This window comes from Corvus moneduloides, chromosome 1 (genome assembly GCF_009650955.1).
Source record: "Corvus moneduloides isolate bCorMon1 chromosome 1, bCorMon1.pri, whole genome shotgun sequence".
NCBI classification, from domain to species: domain Eukaryota; kingdom Metazoa; phylum Chordata; class Aves; order Passeriformes; family Corvidae; genus Corvus; species Corvus moneduloides.
In genome coordinates, this window is record NC_045476.1 from 25384036 (window position 1) to 25400040 (window position 16005).

At 43.2% G+C, this 16005-nt stretch overlaps 1 long non-coding RNA gene across 1 annotated transcript; it reads right to left on the minus strand.

The window, feature by feature from the left end:
- Positions 1 to 1804: 1804 nt before the first annotated feature.
- Positions 1805 to 9740, minus strand: LOC116441189. Its single transcript, XR_004238950.1, has 2 exons — positions 2995 to 9740; positions 1805 to 2161 (listed from the first exon to the last, which is right to left on the minus strand). It is a non-coding gene; the product is annotated as an uncharacterized LOC116441189 (long non-coding RNA).
- Between the last annotated feature and the right edge of the window lie 6265 nt (positions 9741 to 16005).

Genomic DNA, 16005 nt, shown 5'->3' on the forward strand with positions numbered 1-16005 from the left:
GAAGGCAAAGTTTTTCTTCTACACAAAAAGAGTCTTAGGATTTATATTGAGGGTCACCCAAAAATTCCTCCATGAGTACCTCGACAGTATCCAGGTATTTGAAACAGTGATAAGTATTTCCAAATATGGACATGATACAAAAAGGTTGCTTTACAGAAAACAGGTTAATGCAATGATCTGAGAACGTGATCTCAGAGTGGAAGAAAATAAAAATAAAAAGTAAAGTCAGACCTTCTGTCTGTTGAATATAGTGGCAAAATTCGCAGCTGCCTTAGTGAGTGAAGGATGCAATGGACTTTCATCCATTTTTTACTACCCAAACAAAATGCAGACATAGTCCTGCAAGAATAATGCTCTAAAAACACCCCAGCAAACCTTCGCACCTAAAAGCAGGTAATTTGTAAGTGTTGTTCTGTGATAACCCATTCTTCACTAAAAACACTGAGAATCCAATTACCATTTACTCAGGGACTCCTTTTTCTTGCTGGATCATCTTAAAAAGTCTGTAAGGCAGAGAAATGTATGCTGCCAGGTTATGTTTTAGTACATTGCATGAGGAATTAAAAGCTCAGTTCCTGCTATTTGTAGAAATTGTGTAATCATTTTTTAGCATGCATTAAAAATTACAGGGAACTGGAATAGGTTAAATTAATGATTGTATTACTGTTCAATTAAGCTATAGTTGAATTCTAAGGGAAAAGACAGGACTATAAACTGGAGGTTGTAATTTACAAATCCCACTTCCAGTCCTATGACAGCTGTAAAGGAAACCTTCCCATCTGACCATCCAGGACCCACTCTGGCAGTCACACTTCTACCACCCAAGAGTTTCACCCCAGCTAGTGCCAAACACCCTTTGCAGTGGATGTCTCCAGTGAGTCAATGGGTGGCCTCACTAGACTCCCTAAATACACCACTCTCGCAAAGTCAGACCAGTTTTCCTTACAGGCTCAGCCACAGGTTTCCCGTAACAGAGCCTCAGACATCTGATTTCTCTAAGTACTTCAATCATGGCACAGTCACACATAACCAACTCGAGATCAAGCTGGGTGCTGCCAAGGAGGGACCCTGAACCAAACGGTCCCTGGACTTTTGTATCCGCAGTCCATGCACACAGTAGTCTGGGGTCTTCCTGCTGAGCTGTTGGCTCCTGCTGTATCTCTGAGTGGCCGGTCACCTGGCTGGTGCCACAGGTTCCCATGCCCTTTGTTGTGCAAAGGGGTCAGTGCCAGATCACTGCTCTTGCTGGGAACTCCAGCCATTTCCCCATACACAAAGTACAAGCTGCAACTAGCACTGCAGCAGCACACAAACTACTCGCATTAAGTGTATTCCTCAACACCAAATGCCACTAAGCTTGAAGCTCTGACTTTCTGGCTATTCAAAGGCTTTTTTCCAGAGGTGGCCTGGCCTGTACTGGTATTTCAGAGGTAAGCATTCATACAGAAAGGGGTTACACAGAGAAACAGTTTTATGGTCTTTTTACTGAACATGGAGGATTTCCTCATGTTAGCAGAGGTGTAACATGGCTATATGTCTGTACACCCTGGCAGAACCTGAGGGCTCTCACCACAGGGTTGCCCATGGTGTCTGAAGACACAGCTTGTAAAGATTTATGAAGTGTGGATGTTATATGTTTGGATCCAGTGTTTGAGATGAGAGGAGGAGGTGACACATAGTGGTCCTAAGGAGAAGACGGAAAGTGTGATGATCTGTCCAGATTGCCTGCTGAGGAATGGGCTTCCATCTTCTTCCACCATGGCTGATCCTCGTACATTCAAAGGTATTTAGAAAACTCATCTGGTTGTTTCTCCAAAGTAATTTTATTGCCATTAAAATTTAAAAAAACATGAACTCCTCTGCAAGGGAAAAAAAAATCACAAAAAAATAGACCAGCTAGTTAGGATTTAGTTGACACAAGACCACAGACAGGGGAAATACTGCCTGGTATAAAATGAAAAAAAAAAATTTTAAAAGGCCCAATGCTTCTTTAAGCAAGGGACAATCAGAGCAAAACAGCCTTGCAAATCAATCATCCATTACAAACCAGAACATACTGGCATATGAGTCTGCAGTCACTTAGGATGGGGGCAAAGTCTCCTGATGCCAGCACTGCTTGAGGCTTTCTGAGACATCGGGTCATTTCACTGAAAGGTGAAGGCTGCAGATAGAACAGAACATATATGAAAATTAATTTAAAAGAAGGGGAAAATCATCTTGTGAGTGTTGTTGGGATGATTACAGGTAAATGCAATGCATTGACTAAGTAACAAGCAGGAGGGGGAGGGTAGCATAACTGAGCTTACTGCATACAACAAAACCAGCATTCAAAGCAATTGATGATATTTTCATAACCTTACTGGAAACAGGAAAAGACACAGATTCAAACAAAAGTTAAGTGACATAACATAAGAGGTCGCTCTAGAATAGAATTACGAGGCCCTGGAAGCTCCCGTTAACCTTGTGGGGTGACAAACAATCAGCAAAAACAGCTGCCCTGTAGTGCAAGAAAATTATACCAGATTGCAAACTGGGTTAGCTTTTTCCCCCTGCATGCAGCTTTTTCAAAAATATATAACGTTTATACATATATGCCCAAAACAGCTCTTATATTTTTTCTCTTCTCCCATTGATACTAAAAAATATCAGATGGAACCAGACTCGACCTAATAGCAATGTGCCAAGGTGGAACAAACTCTCACATGAGAAACAGATGGAATCTTCACCAGTTACATTCAATTACTGGGGAAAATACTATTGCCCGTGGTAAGTAGTGCAGCTTCACTTAACACACGTCTCAGTTTGAGACAAGTTTAGGGGGAAATGCCCTGGAAGGGATGTCTCCTCCACAGAAGAAAGGTTTCAACATTCCCTCCCCCCACCAGTATGAAAGGAATTTCTTGGAGGAAAGTGAAAAAAACTATTTATTTAACAAGCAGAGGAATTGTTTCCTGGTTGGCACAGGAAACAATTGAGTAATGTTAGATAATAAACCTCCTCTCTCTGCGGAGAAAGCTGGTGGATTTAGAGCTCCTTCTGTAGCTGGCTCGGCCCCTCCCGAGGTCCAAGGCCAGGATGTGGCGTCCCTGCAGCCTCACTGCTGGTCCACGGGGTCCGATGATCTGGTTCTCAGATCACAGCCAGGCCGAACAGCTCCAGAAGAGGAAGAAGTTACCAGAGGATTTTGGTATGCCAGTATGGGAAAATTTCTTGCCTCAGCTAACAGGCTAGCTAAAAGCAGGAGGGTGTTCCCTCAGCTCTGCAGTGGTGAGAACACAGGGGAGTGTGTGTGAGTCCTTGAACACAAACTGCGCTGAAGAATTCGCCTGGCTTCTCTCCCCTCTCTTCTGCACCCAGCTTAAAGCTGCGGGACCCATTTCTGGGCATAAAGCAGACGATAGTGAAATACAGTATTATCATAAAATCACCCCAAGACAGGTTATCAAATGGGGAAGGGAGGGGTGGGAGAGAGCAAGTGGGTGGTTTCACCAAACTACTAAAAAAAATGAAGATCAATGGAAAACAACCAAATCTATCTATGGCACCAAACAACAAGGCCCCCTCCTGTTCCCTGAGTGTCTTTACTCTGTCTTCAGTAGCTTTTAATCTGCCTTTCCAAATGAAACCTCTTCTGGCAAGGTTACTTTTCTTATACTTCATTTCTGTTTACACAAGGAAGTGAGTTATTGTCTGTTTTCTCAACTGTACAGTGATATCGTCTTCACTAAATATTGGCTCTCAGCTCTTTCCTCAAACTTGTGGCTCTTCCTACAGTATATGACTTGCTTTCATTGAAAGAAAGTTTGCCATTTTGTTAATAAAATTCACATTTTTAAAGAAAGAAACTGAAACCTCTCTTCAAATTACCTACACTCATATAAACTAATTATGCTAGTTTGGTAATGAATATGTCAAACTCCAATGGTGATTTGCACTTTACACTGGCTCTGTGTGGGTTTGCAATAACATTTGCTACACTAAAAACATGAGGTGAAATCTTGGCCTCATTTGAATCAATGATTTTTTTCTCTTTCAGCTTCCTCAGGCCTGTGCCGCGTTGGTGCCTACTGAATTCAGAGGTATTATCTGATTGATGTGACCATGGCCATATGGACACATCCTTTGCCACATGGCATCACAAATTAGAATCTGATATTTTTCCCCCAAGAAGTGTAAGATGTGTACACTATATGATGGTGCCATAAAATATTTATTTATGTTAAGCCCCTGCTCCCATGAAAATCAACAGTAAAGAATTGTGGTGATCTCAAAGGGACAGGATTTCACCCTAAAACATATAGAAGGGCAGTTCTCTAATTGGGGAGTGCAGAGGAGCTAAGCTTGAGTCCTGGAAGCAGCTTTGATGCAGAGTTTTCTTCATACAGATGTGTAAATATAGTCCATTGCCTTTTTGCTGCTCTATTCCATCTTTTGACTGCTTTACAACACAAACATTCTCTGCTTTTTGTTACACAAGTGTCAGATTTGCTTCCCCTCCACTGTCTTTCCCCTAAAGTAAGGGGCATCCATCAAGCCAGCCGTAACTAGGTAAAGCTGAGCAGTTTGATACGCGTGGGATCAGGGAAGACTGAGTCTTGCTCCATTATGTCAATCATTTATGGCTTCCAGCAACTATCTTGAGGAAAGGGATGAACACTTCTTTTATTTTCTCAGTTTCCTGTTATTTTATTCAGGATTTTGTTGTTTGAGCACTTACAATAATACTTGAGAAAAAGAGAAGTCAAGTAACAAATATGGAGAAAATAGAAGTATGGGAAGGAGAAGCAAATGTCTCTGTATAAAAACATAACATGCAGCTAGGGAGTGTCTCAGATATGTTCTGCTTCGGTGAGCACTCGTGCAGTATTCATTCAGCCTTAAGAAGGATGTTTTCTCCAAGGTGCAGACCGTATAACTATCTCAGAAAAGTTTTATGCCTAGCACTTCTTTTAAAGATAAAATAATTTAGGTTGTTGGCTAAACTGGCCTCAAATAATGCTGAACTTTACCATCTTCTTTCTCTCTTACCCCGCCCCTTAGGTACATCTCACCCACTGCCCTCCTTCAGCTACCTCTGTTGCCTTCAACTCCCCAGTGAATTAAAGCAGCTCTCTCCAGGTTAGGTACTCCACAGCTATCATCATCCCCTGGGTCTCTTTCTGAGCCTCATAGTCTCAAAATCTGTTTTCCAGACCTATCTTTAGAAAGAGCATACTGTGAAGCAGTGGGACCAACTCAGATTTCAAAGAATGACAGAATGACCCTTAAGATCATCTAGTTCCAACCTCCCCACTATGGCCAGGGACACCTTTCACTACACCAGGTTGCTCAAAGCCCCATCCAACCTGCCCCTGAACACTTCCAGTGATGGGCCATGCACAACTTCTCTGGATATCCTGTTCCATTGGCTCACCAAACTCATACTCTTCCTAATATCTTATCTAAATCCACCCTCTTTTGGTTTAAAGCCATTTCAATTTTAGGCCATTTCAACCCATTACCCTGGTCTTTACATGCCAGCATCGCCAGCGCTTGCTAGGCTAATGATCACATGGCAACATCCCTGGGCAAGCTACAGACAAGAGGGCAGTGGGTCTCTCTTCTCTGTATGGATCACTAGCACAGAACTGCTATGGGGAAAATGCAAAATATTATGTGGTAGTATAGAATCACACAGACATCTAGCATGAATAACAGAAATTTCTGTTTAAAGCTTCAGAAAACTCTGTAAAAGGAAAGCTTTTCAATAACCCTGGGTTTCTCTTAATGTGCTTTTTGAAGTCCACACAAAGACAATTAAATGCCTAAAATGTGTAACTAACACAAAATCCCAGTGGCTGCTGGTGAAGAAATCCTGTCTAGACTTTTGCATGTAACTTCCAGTGCTGTGGCTATGCTGCTTTATATTATGGAGCCTGTGGTACATTGACATAATAAAGTGATTTGTAAAAGAACTGAAGGCTGAACCAATCCTGGGAGCAGCTGTGGACAGCTAATAGCATTAAAGGAGTTTAGACAGAATAATGAAAGCATCATAGCTGAAAAAAAGTAATGCAACAAGTTTTTATTTCAGTGTCATTTCTGCAATAACAACAAAAATTAAACAGAGTAAGTTTCTTGATGAGAGGCTAAATCTAATAGGGAAATTGGACCACTGCTTAGACATCAAGGTATCTTTCAAACCACTTATGTTTTTATAACTGTTGTGGAGACGTTGCTTGCCTCCCAAAGACTGTAAAACTCATGATTTCTGTTAAGATATCATCTCAGCTTCTTAACAATAAAACACTCAAGACAACAGAAATGGTGTTTTTCTACTTATTGTTCAAGATCTCACTAACAAAAGGGTACACAGAAATTTGATGCTTTCTTGAGTTTATATAGTGTCGGTTTTACCTCCAATGTTTCATTTGGCATGCCTGCCAGTGCTAGCATTGGACTGTAAAGTAAACAAATGAAGTTTTGTGGGGAGAAAATATTCACTCAAGAGTTTCCATTGCTGAATATTGCAGAAACCCAGGAAAGGAATATTTAAGAAAAGCCAGTGGGCAATCTTCATTCATTTCTACTTCCAGTATCTTTTCCAAATCCTTTCTTTCATCAGCTACTTTAACTCCTAATAAAAAAAAAATCAATACACTAAATTAAGAAAATAAAATCTTCAATCCCTAATGTACTTTATCCAAAAGTGTCACCAGGGTCTCATTCAGCGCAGTTGGCTGAAGCTGCAAGGCTAATGTTCATGTCCATTAGTGAATATTAGAGTTGGTCTGATCTCTAATTTTAGTCATCTTGTCTTCAATAGGTTTTCTTTGGCAGGCTGTTTGTAATGCTAATGAATTGATCACTGCTGGATTGCTCAAGAACTACATCAGCTTTATAGACAGTGTGTTTAAGCTCCCTCAGATTTATATTCACTCAGCTGTTTCAGTTACCTCAGCCCTGTGCTGCAAGTGCTTGCCATAAAGAAATGAAAGCACCCAAACTAAACAGAATGGGTTTTTATCAACCAAATGTTTTAACAATTTTAATGTTTTGGGGGTTTTTTTCTATCTAGGATTCAAGGTCTATCCAGGTTTCAAGTAGTGAGGTTTGTAGCATCCTTAATATAGTCTTTGAGGTAATAGACTGAACTAAGGGTGTGCCAAATAGAGAAAAAAGGATTCCTGCACTATCAGTACTGCAGTTTCTATAATCCAAGGCACCAGGTCAATAAAACAAATGGTACAGGAAAGAAGAATGGCATGAAATAGTAAGGCACTTGGCATTGCAACAGGTAAACAGCAGGATGCTGTTGTGGTATTTTTGTAGGCATTGTGAGACACAATCAATTTAAGGAGATTTTCCTAATTATTCAAGGGGTACCTGGATACACTAGTGATTCAAATTCAGGACAAACAAGGAGAGCATTCATATTACAGGATATGACCGATATTTTCTTAACCCAGCCTACAGTTTTAAGACTATTAGATCACATCACTGCTTGAGCAGGGCACGAATGCTCTGTTAGACAAAGTTAGTGGTTGATTTTTTAGTAAGTTAGGTCAGATTAGTAAATACAAATGACAATGAAAACTTGTCTAATATCAACATGCATGCTACTCTAAAAGTCTAGCTATCATTCAGAGTGTGTCTAGAACAGAATGACAAAGAGAATGCTGCTTCATACTAGAACAACTTGCTTTCAAATTTTAGGTCCATTGTCACTTTCACTAAAACCAAAATTTTGTGTTTCATTCTCTTTCACACTCTTTGGGTTGATCACAGAGTTTTCAAGAGCTGACAGATTTTTTGTATCACTGAGATCAATCAGTAGGATCTATATCAAAATCCTGTAGGATCTTCTAAACCTACATAAGCTTTGGAACATTTCTCTTATTTCACACAACTGGGTCTAGAGCTTAGAACATCTCGGCACCAAGCTAACATTGAAATACAAAACAACAGCTCAGGAGAAAGGGAGGTGAGTCTGCTGCTATTCAGCTTTAAAAACATATTTCAAATTATCCAGTAGTTAATTTAATCTGACAAATGCTGATGGTCTACATGAAATGAATTTTTATGCCTGTCTAGCTCCTGGTAAAAAATTCCAGCACTAAACGGATTTTGACTTTAGTCACAACTTCTCATCTTAAATATATCTGCTGAAACAGGCTCAAGTACTATGACTGATTCTGCTGAACAGCCCATTCATGCCCACATTACCACTAACAGTCCCACTGAAATTTTGCCTACAGGTAAAATTAGGATCCAGCTTCATATTCCCAAAGCATCTCTTTCAGTATGCAAATGCTTGCCATGGCAACACTCATCACAACACTGGTGTTGCTTTGAGTGCCTACCTACTCCCCACGAAGGAGACCTGGTCCTCCAGAGCTTTTATTCTGCCACAACTCAAAGCTTTTCATCTCCACTGGAAAGGGAAAAAAAAGGAGTGGGACATAAACATTTATTAGCACATTAGTTTATGTAATTTCTGCAACACAAAAACATAGAAGAAGCAGCTGTCACCTGCTATTTCGGATTATGGCTCTTCAAAATCCTTTATGAGGACACCTTTAACCTTCAGTCATGTTTCTGATCAGTCTTTAGCCTTTTACAATGAGCCAAGCAAAGTAGAATTTTTTTTATTAATACTGTTGATTGGCATTTGAAGGACAGTTTTCCTCTGGGAAAAACCTGCCATGTTTTGCTGCAGTAACATATGTTTGGGGTGGCAGGGGTACGGTATTTGTTATCAACCATATGATGGAAAAATGTTAGATAGTAAAACAATCTGATCTGTGTCAGAAGGAGTGAAAACCTTGAACAATGGAAACAATCAGAATGTTTAGGTATCACTTTGGTGAGGTTTGAGATGGCTCAAAAGCACTATTGGGAAATTGGATGTTTGTAGTGCTTGATATTGGAAGCTTGGGGTATTTGATATTAAGAATGTTATATTAATTTTCTGAAATATTAATTTTCCTTGGAAGTAGTTTTTTGATGAAGTGAAAGAGCTATTGAAATAATTCACACTCCAAATGCAAAAGGTCAATATTTAAAAAAAACCACCTGAACAAAAAAAAGTAAGATTGAAAAAAACTAAACCAATCTTGGTCTTCCTTATTCTGCTATTATGTTCTGTTATTCACTCTAGCACAGATGACAGCTGACTGTCATGGTTTAACTCCAACCAGCAACCAAGACCCATGCAGCTACTCACTCACTCACCCCTGGTGGAATGGGGGGGAGAATCAGAAGACTAAAAGAGAAAAAACTGCTGGGTTGAGGTAAAGACACTTTACTGGTAAAGCAAGAGTTGCATGTACAAGCAGAGCAACAAAAACCTAATTTATTCACCGCTTCTCATGGGTGGACAGGTGTTCAGCCTTCTCCAGGAAAGCTGGACTCCATCATACATAATGGTGCCTTGGGAAGACAAACGCCGGAACTTCAGATACCTTTCCCTTCCTCCTTCCGTCCCTCACTTTATATACTGAGCATGAAGCCATATTGTCTGGGATATTCCTTTGTTCAGCTGAGGTCAGCTGTCTCAGCTGTGTCCCCTCCCAGTTTCTTGTGCACACCCAGACTACTCGCTAGTGGGGCAGTATGACAAGCAGAAAAGGCTTTGAGGCTGTGCAAGCACTGCTCAACAGTAAGTAAAACATCCCTGTATTATCAATGCTGTCTACAGCACAAATCCAAAACATGGCTCCATACTAGCTACTAGGAAGAAAATTAACTCAAACCCAGCCAAAAGCAGCCCACTGAATTACAGGGAAATAGGAATTTTAAAATGTATTTTATAATTGCAAACACTGAAACAAAATAAAATAAAAAAGGTACCCTTAGGAAGACAGAGAAATTCTCTGATGCCATTGATCATCTGAAGGATTTTCCTTGCTGATGTGATTCCTTAATGTGTAGCCCCTTTCCCACAGACCGTACGCGTGGCAGGGACACACTCGCCTGGGGATACTCCCGGCGCCACAGGTGCCTCGTGACCCACTTCTCCCGTGCTGGCCCCTTCCAGCCGCCCGCAGTCGCTTCCGTTTCTATCCAAAACAGAACTCGTTACTATGGAAACTGCGATAGAGCCGTCCATTGTAGGAGCTGTCTTCCCACCCACAAGGGTTCCGAGGGGCGCAGCCCCACCTCTGCTAGCACCCATGGGGATCACGTCACCGCCCGCGCGTCTCGCATTCCTGCCCCCGTCAGGGGCTGTGCGGGCTGCACGGCGGCCCGTCCGGTGGTCCTGGGCTGGGCCCCGGTGCCGCCCCATGCCCCGGCCATTTGCAGGGCGACAGCACGGCCACCTCAGCCGCCGCCGCTCTCAGAGCGGCTGTTTTCCCCCTTCCGTCACAGGAGGCGTGCCCTAAGAGCTCGCCGCACCGTCCCGTGACTTCAGCCGCGGCTCTGGGAGCCACCCGCTCCCCGAAATCCCGGAAAAAAAACCAAAAAAATTCCTTCCTTGCACACAGCAGAAGCTGGGCCCCCCTCCGAATTGGCCTGCTTCAACTTGCTGAGGTCCAGGACCTCTCTTTCCACAGATGGAATACTGCCTATGTTCAGTACAATATAGGACGTGGGCGCCCCTTCCCTTTTCCACAATGGCGCGCACAGAGCTGACTCCGGCCGCTTCGAAGAACCTGTCCCGTTTAGGCCTAGGCGTCCCTACGCGAACACAACGATCAAAACCTGCGCGTGCTAAAAACGACACTTTGGAATGTCATTTGCTCCTCTCCACCAATAAACAACCTCAGCCGGTGGCACACACACACGCCCCGCCTCCCCCCTTCCCTCGCCCCCCGCAGCCGAGCTGGGGCGAGCTGCGAAAAGCAGCGAAAGGAAAAAAGCGCTCGAGTACCCACTCCAAATGCAAGTCACCATCCACACCCATGCCTGGCCAGAATAAGTGACCTAACAAACCTTGAAAAACCAGTGGGATCGTGCAAAAGGTCGCAATTTGGTTCCTAAGAACCGAGATTTTATAGAAATTGCTAGCAATTACTGAAATTACACAGATACACAATACACACACAATTACACAGTACACAATGGAAAGAGCTGCCATTTTGTTACCTCCTGCGGGGTCCTGGGACCATGGCTCCTCACCTCAGGTCACTGCAGGGAAATTCTTTAAAAAGTTTCCAGCAGGGAAGAATTCCTTGCAAGATGTATCCGATCTGGTCCAGAAGAAGGCTACCAGGTCCCAGTTTCATCTGGGTCTCCAGAAAACCGATGCCTTAAAGACCTAGAAATGAAACAACACATTTTTGAGAAAATATTAATATAGGAGGTAATACAAAGGCTGGTCTTTATTGGAAGCCTCCAGGGGCAGATATGGAAAATGCCCACCCCCACACGGGGTCAATACAGTTCTATGAGTTTAGCAAATTAACATAACTGACAAAAATCCCCAATTAGAGACATAAGTGGTGAGGTAATTCCCCTCCAGTTCAACCTTTTTCTAAATCCTCCCCCTTTAGATAAGAACTAAGTTTATGAAAAAGTGTCTCAAAGAGCTGGTTTCAGCCTTGGCTTCCAGAGACCCAAGATAGGATAGGGGCCTTGGACCCCCAGAGTGTGGAGCCTCTGGAATGTGTTTTGTCTTTCTGCCTATCAGGGTAGGGAAAAGTACTGGGGCTAGCTACGAATACAGTAATAGGCTACAGAGCTACAAATACATGTGTAAAGAATATAGAGAATATATAAAAGCAAAAAAGGCAAAAATCAATTCAGCATCAGATGGAGGCCAATTGAAAGCCACCAGCATCAACAAATGACTCCTCTGCATCAGGAGGTCCATCTTGGTCCATCTTGCCCAGCATTCTGTCTCCGACACTGTCTGAGGCAGACATGGAGAAAAAAGAATAGGTTAAGTGGGGACTGACATTTCCCCAGTAAACTCATCCTCCCTCCAGTGCAGAAATCTCTGGGATTTCTTGGATCAGAGGTGATCTTTTTTCTTTTAATAGTGGATGTTTCTTTTACACTTCAGTTTGTTTCACACTGAAAGGAAAATCAATGAGGTAAAGTTTATGTATTTTCCTGCATGTTCTCCATATCTCAGAATTGTCCCAGTTTACATATACACCCCTTAACCACTGATGACAGGTCCATTCTGCCAGTATGAAGCATTACCTCTTCATGAGAAACATAGGGTTCTGTACCTTTATAGATGCAGTTTAATCAGTCAAGAGTTCCCCACACTAGATATTATAGAAATATCTCTAATAAAGTTATAAATATAATAAATATACAAATGCAAAGCTGCATTTAAATTAGACCTTATAGGTCTTAAAAGACATTGAACTAAAACAGAATAGTTCAGTTGGAAGGAACTGAATAAGTGATCATCTAGTCTAACTGGGCTGGAGTACTTAAGCAATTTCCAGAAGGCTTAGCTTAAACCCAATGCTACTCTCCAAGGAACACCACCACCAAAAGTTAACCATTGAAATAAATTAGAACAGTAAGAAATAACTCAAGATTCTTTCCTATTACTTTCATTATCTGTCTTGAGAAAAGGAAAGCTTAGGGGAGGCTATATCACCATGTTCCAGTATTTAAAAGGTGGCTACAAAGAAGATGGAAGTTTCCTTTTTATAAGGAGTCACATGGAAATGATGAAAGGTTATGGGTACATCTCATTCCTGAGAAGACTCTGATTAGACACAAAATAACAATCCACCATTGGAATGGCCTTCCCAGGGTGGTCAGTTTCAGTCAGAATACAGCCAAAGCCTCCCATAGAGACCCTTTCTGATTCCCTTCCAGCTCAGCTAGCAGGAAGACATCATACTCCTAAGATCTACAAATACAGCCATGGGACAGTTCCCTTCATTCATAATAATCTTCTCCCTGTGGTGTTGGGGTCTCCCCCCCTCCATGCAGCTCCGGGAGAGGGACCCTGAGACAGACACGGAGTTTCCCTGCCCCTGGGGAGCCTCGTTCCCGATTGGTTGTTTTGTGTTCCCCTGCGCGGGCAAGGACCCTCGGGTCCCCTGATTGCCTCAGTTCCTCGGCAGAGCCCAGCCATGCGGCTGGAGAAATAAACATCTCTCTGAAACATCTATTAAGAATCTGTCCATATATATTTCTTTTCCACGGCCTCCTGGATTAATACATCATGTTACAGTATCCCCACTGCAACATAATGGTGGATGATGCGAGCAGAACGATCCCTGATCCCTACAGCGACTGATTTGTGAGTAAATTCTCTTGGTTTTGTTTTGCTATTCCATATCTAAACTATGGAGGAACTGTGGAAAGACTCTTGGCTCTCAGAGCCACATATGGACATTTATCTTAAAAAGATTCTTGAACAACAATTTGTAAATTTTAGCTTAATTCAAGCTCAAAAGAACTGAAACACTTCCTGGCATGGTTGTTTAAGGACTTTTTCTACGTTTCTTGGGATTTAATTCTTACCAAAGACTTTTGGAACACCGTTTGGACACAGTTAATTTTTGAGTCAAAATATATGCCAATGGAAGAATATTTTCGTGAATATTATTTAATTACCGAGACTGTTGAACAATGTCAGCTATGTCCTGGTGAAGGGAAGCCTGGCTCAGGGATTGTGCGGCCTCGGCCACGTGGACTGAGCCCTCTGTGAGCAGCAGCGAGGCAATTCCCACGCGCGGGCAGAGCCACGTGAGCTGCAGTGTCGGCAGCGGAACGAGGCGCAACAGGAGTACCGCGACCTGGCGGCGCCCGCCCGGCCCTGCACAGCGCATGGTGGAGCGAGCCCCGTGAACGCCCGACCAAGAGGGGCGGCACGCAGGCGGTGGCTGGCAGCGGTGGTGGTGGAGTGGAGCTGTGCCCAGCTGAAACACGTCCTGGAGCAGGGCGCAGGGGAGTCATCGCTCGGGGGCCCGGCCGAGACCTGGATGCAGCGCCTGGCAGCGGCAGCGAAGCAGCGACCAGAGGTGGCGACGCACTGAGAACTGAGCAGCGCGGCCCGGCTCGGCCTGCCTGGCCCAGAACGCGACCCCGGGAAGAGCGCGCAGGCACGAGCAGCTCCGGTGGCCCCAGCAGCACTAGCAGCTCTGGCAATTCCAACACGGGAGCGAGCGAAAGAGAAAGCAAAAACGCAGTGAGACAGAAAACAGCAACCACTTGGAAAAAGGAAAAGATCACCGTAGCTAAGGTTTTAGGAAGAGTAAAATGGTATAATGTTAAACAAAATTATGGTTTTATAATGAGATGTGACAACCAGCAAGACATATCTGTTCATAGAACTGCTATTAAAAAGAATAACCCTGAAAAATACATCCCAAGCTTGGGAGATGGAGAAGTGGTGAAATTCAAAATTGTGCAAGGTAGAAGAGGGTCACTAGCATCAGAGGTCACTGGGCCTGATGATGTTCCTGTGAAAAGCAGTATATATGCTAAAAATCATAGTCATGTTAGACAATATCTCCATTGTAGGCCCCCCTACAGTCTCCCTTTCCTAATCCCACCTTTCCCCTTTATCCTATATCCTATTACCGCCAGCGTATTCCCAATCCGTTTTTTCACCCATGGTTTCCCTCACAAAACCATGCCTTTGCCAATTGTTTCCGCAAAAATCCCTTTCCAATGCCGAGTGGGGGATGTAAAGGGGGAGGGAAGAAATTAAACCCTCTCCTGCATCAGTTTCCCCACAAAGCATGCTCAGAGAGTCATGTCTCCCTTCCGTCAGCATTAAGATGTTCCAGAGAATCTGTTTGGACATTTAAAGACTCAGGAGGGTGGCTTGTATTGTTTTAAAACTGTTCTTGTTATGTTTATCCAGTTGTTTTCAATGTTAAGCTTTACATCTCTTTTGTTAAAAATAAACGGGTGAAATGTTGGGGTCTCCCCCCCCCGCGATGTAGCCCTGGGAGAGGGGCCCTGGGACAGAGATGGGGTTTCCTAGCCCCTGGGGAGCCTCATTCCCGATTGGTTGTTTTGTGTTCCCTGTGCGGGCAAGGACCCTTGGGTCCCATGATTGCCTCAATTCCTCGGCAGAGCCCGGCCATGCAGCTGGAGAAAAAAACATCTCTCTGAAACATCTATTAAGAATCTGTCCATATATATTTCTTTTCCACGGGACTCCTTGTTTGGTACATCGTGTTACAGTATCCCCACTGCAACACTGAGGTATGTACAATATTTGAGTTCTGTACTCCAAAAAATGGTGGATGAAAAGCTCTTGAGAAAGGTCGTTTGTGCTAGAGTTTTCAATGTCCCTTATTGTTCAAGACATCTGAGAGAACTGGTAGCCTTCATGAAGCTAGGAGAGACGGTCTTGCATACACATGATGTACAAGGCATTGGACAAGGAATTTGGTATCTGTCAGAGACTGAAATGTTATAACTTATGGCTTAAACATCTTCATGAAAGACTTTTGCCTATTATAACAAAACTGTATTAAAAAAGGTGCATGGAAGACCACCACACCCTGAATGGGGCCCTGACTGAGGCCCTGGACTGCAAGTTGATGGAGATAAGATAAAGTGACTCAGGTCTGGGCTGGGGATGTACTAGTTTGAAAAAAAACTAGTGGGAGACACCAAGTCAGAATAACAATTTAATAGGGAAATAAAATAAGGGGGGAAAAAAGCAAAAATAAAGGCAGAAAACACTGGGTTAAACTGACAGAGTCAAGATACAACCAGACACCCTGTTAATCAGGGTGGTGGTAGCAGTCTGATAGAATGGTGACTGCAGTCCTCCTGAAGCAATGATCCTGTAGAAAAAGGGTCTGCTCTTCCTCAGAAGGTCCAATGGTGGCTGTGTAGCTCCTGTCCTCTGGAAATCCAGTGGAAAGGTTGTCTCTGGTGTTCAGAGTTTCAGATTATATCCACGATGGAATACTTGATTCCTCCCTCTGGGTGGAGCATCTCACAATGGGGTAATGAGTCATAAGGCCAAGTGTTGATTAGGCTCATTAACAGAAGATGGTCTGGAGGGAGTTATCTCTGAGTCATGCGGCAGGACAATGATGGGCCAATAACAGAAAGATAGTCTGGGGGAGGAGGCAAGGAAAC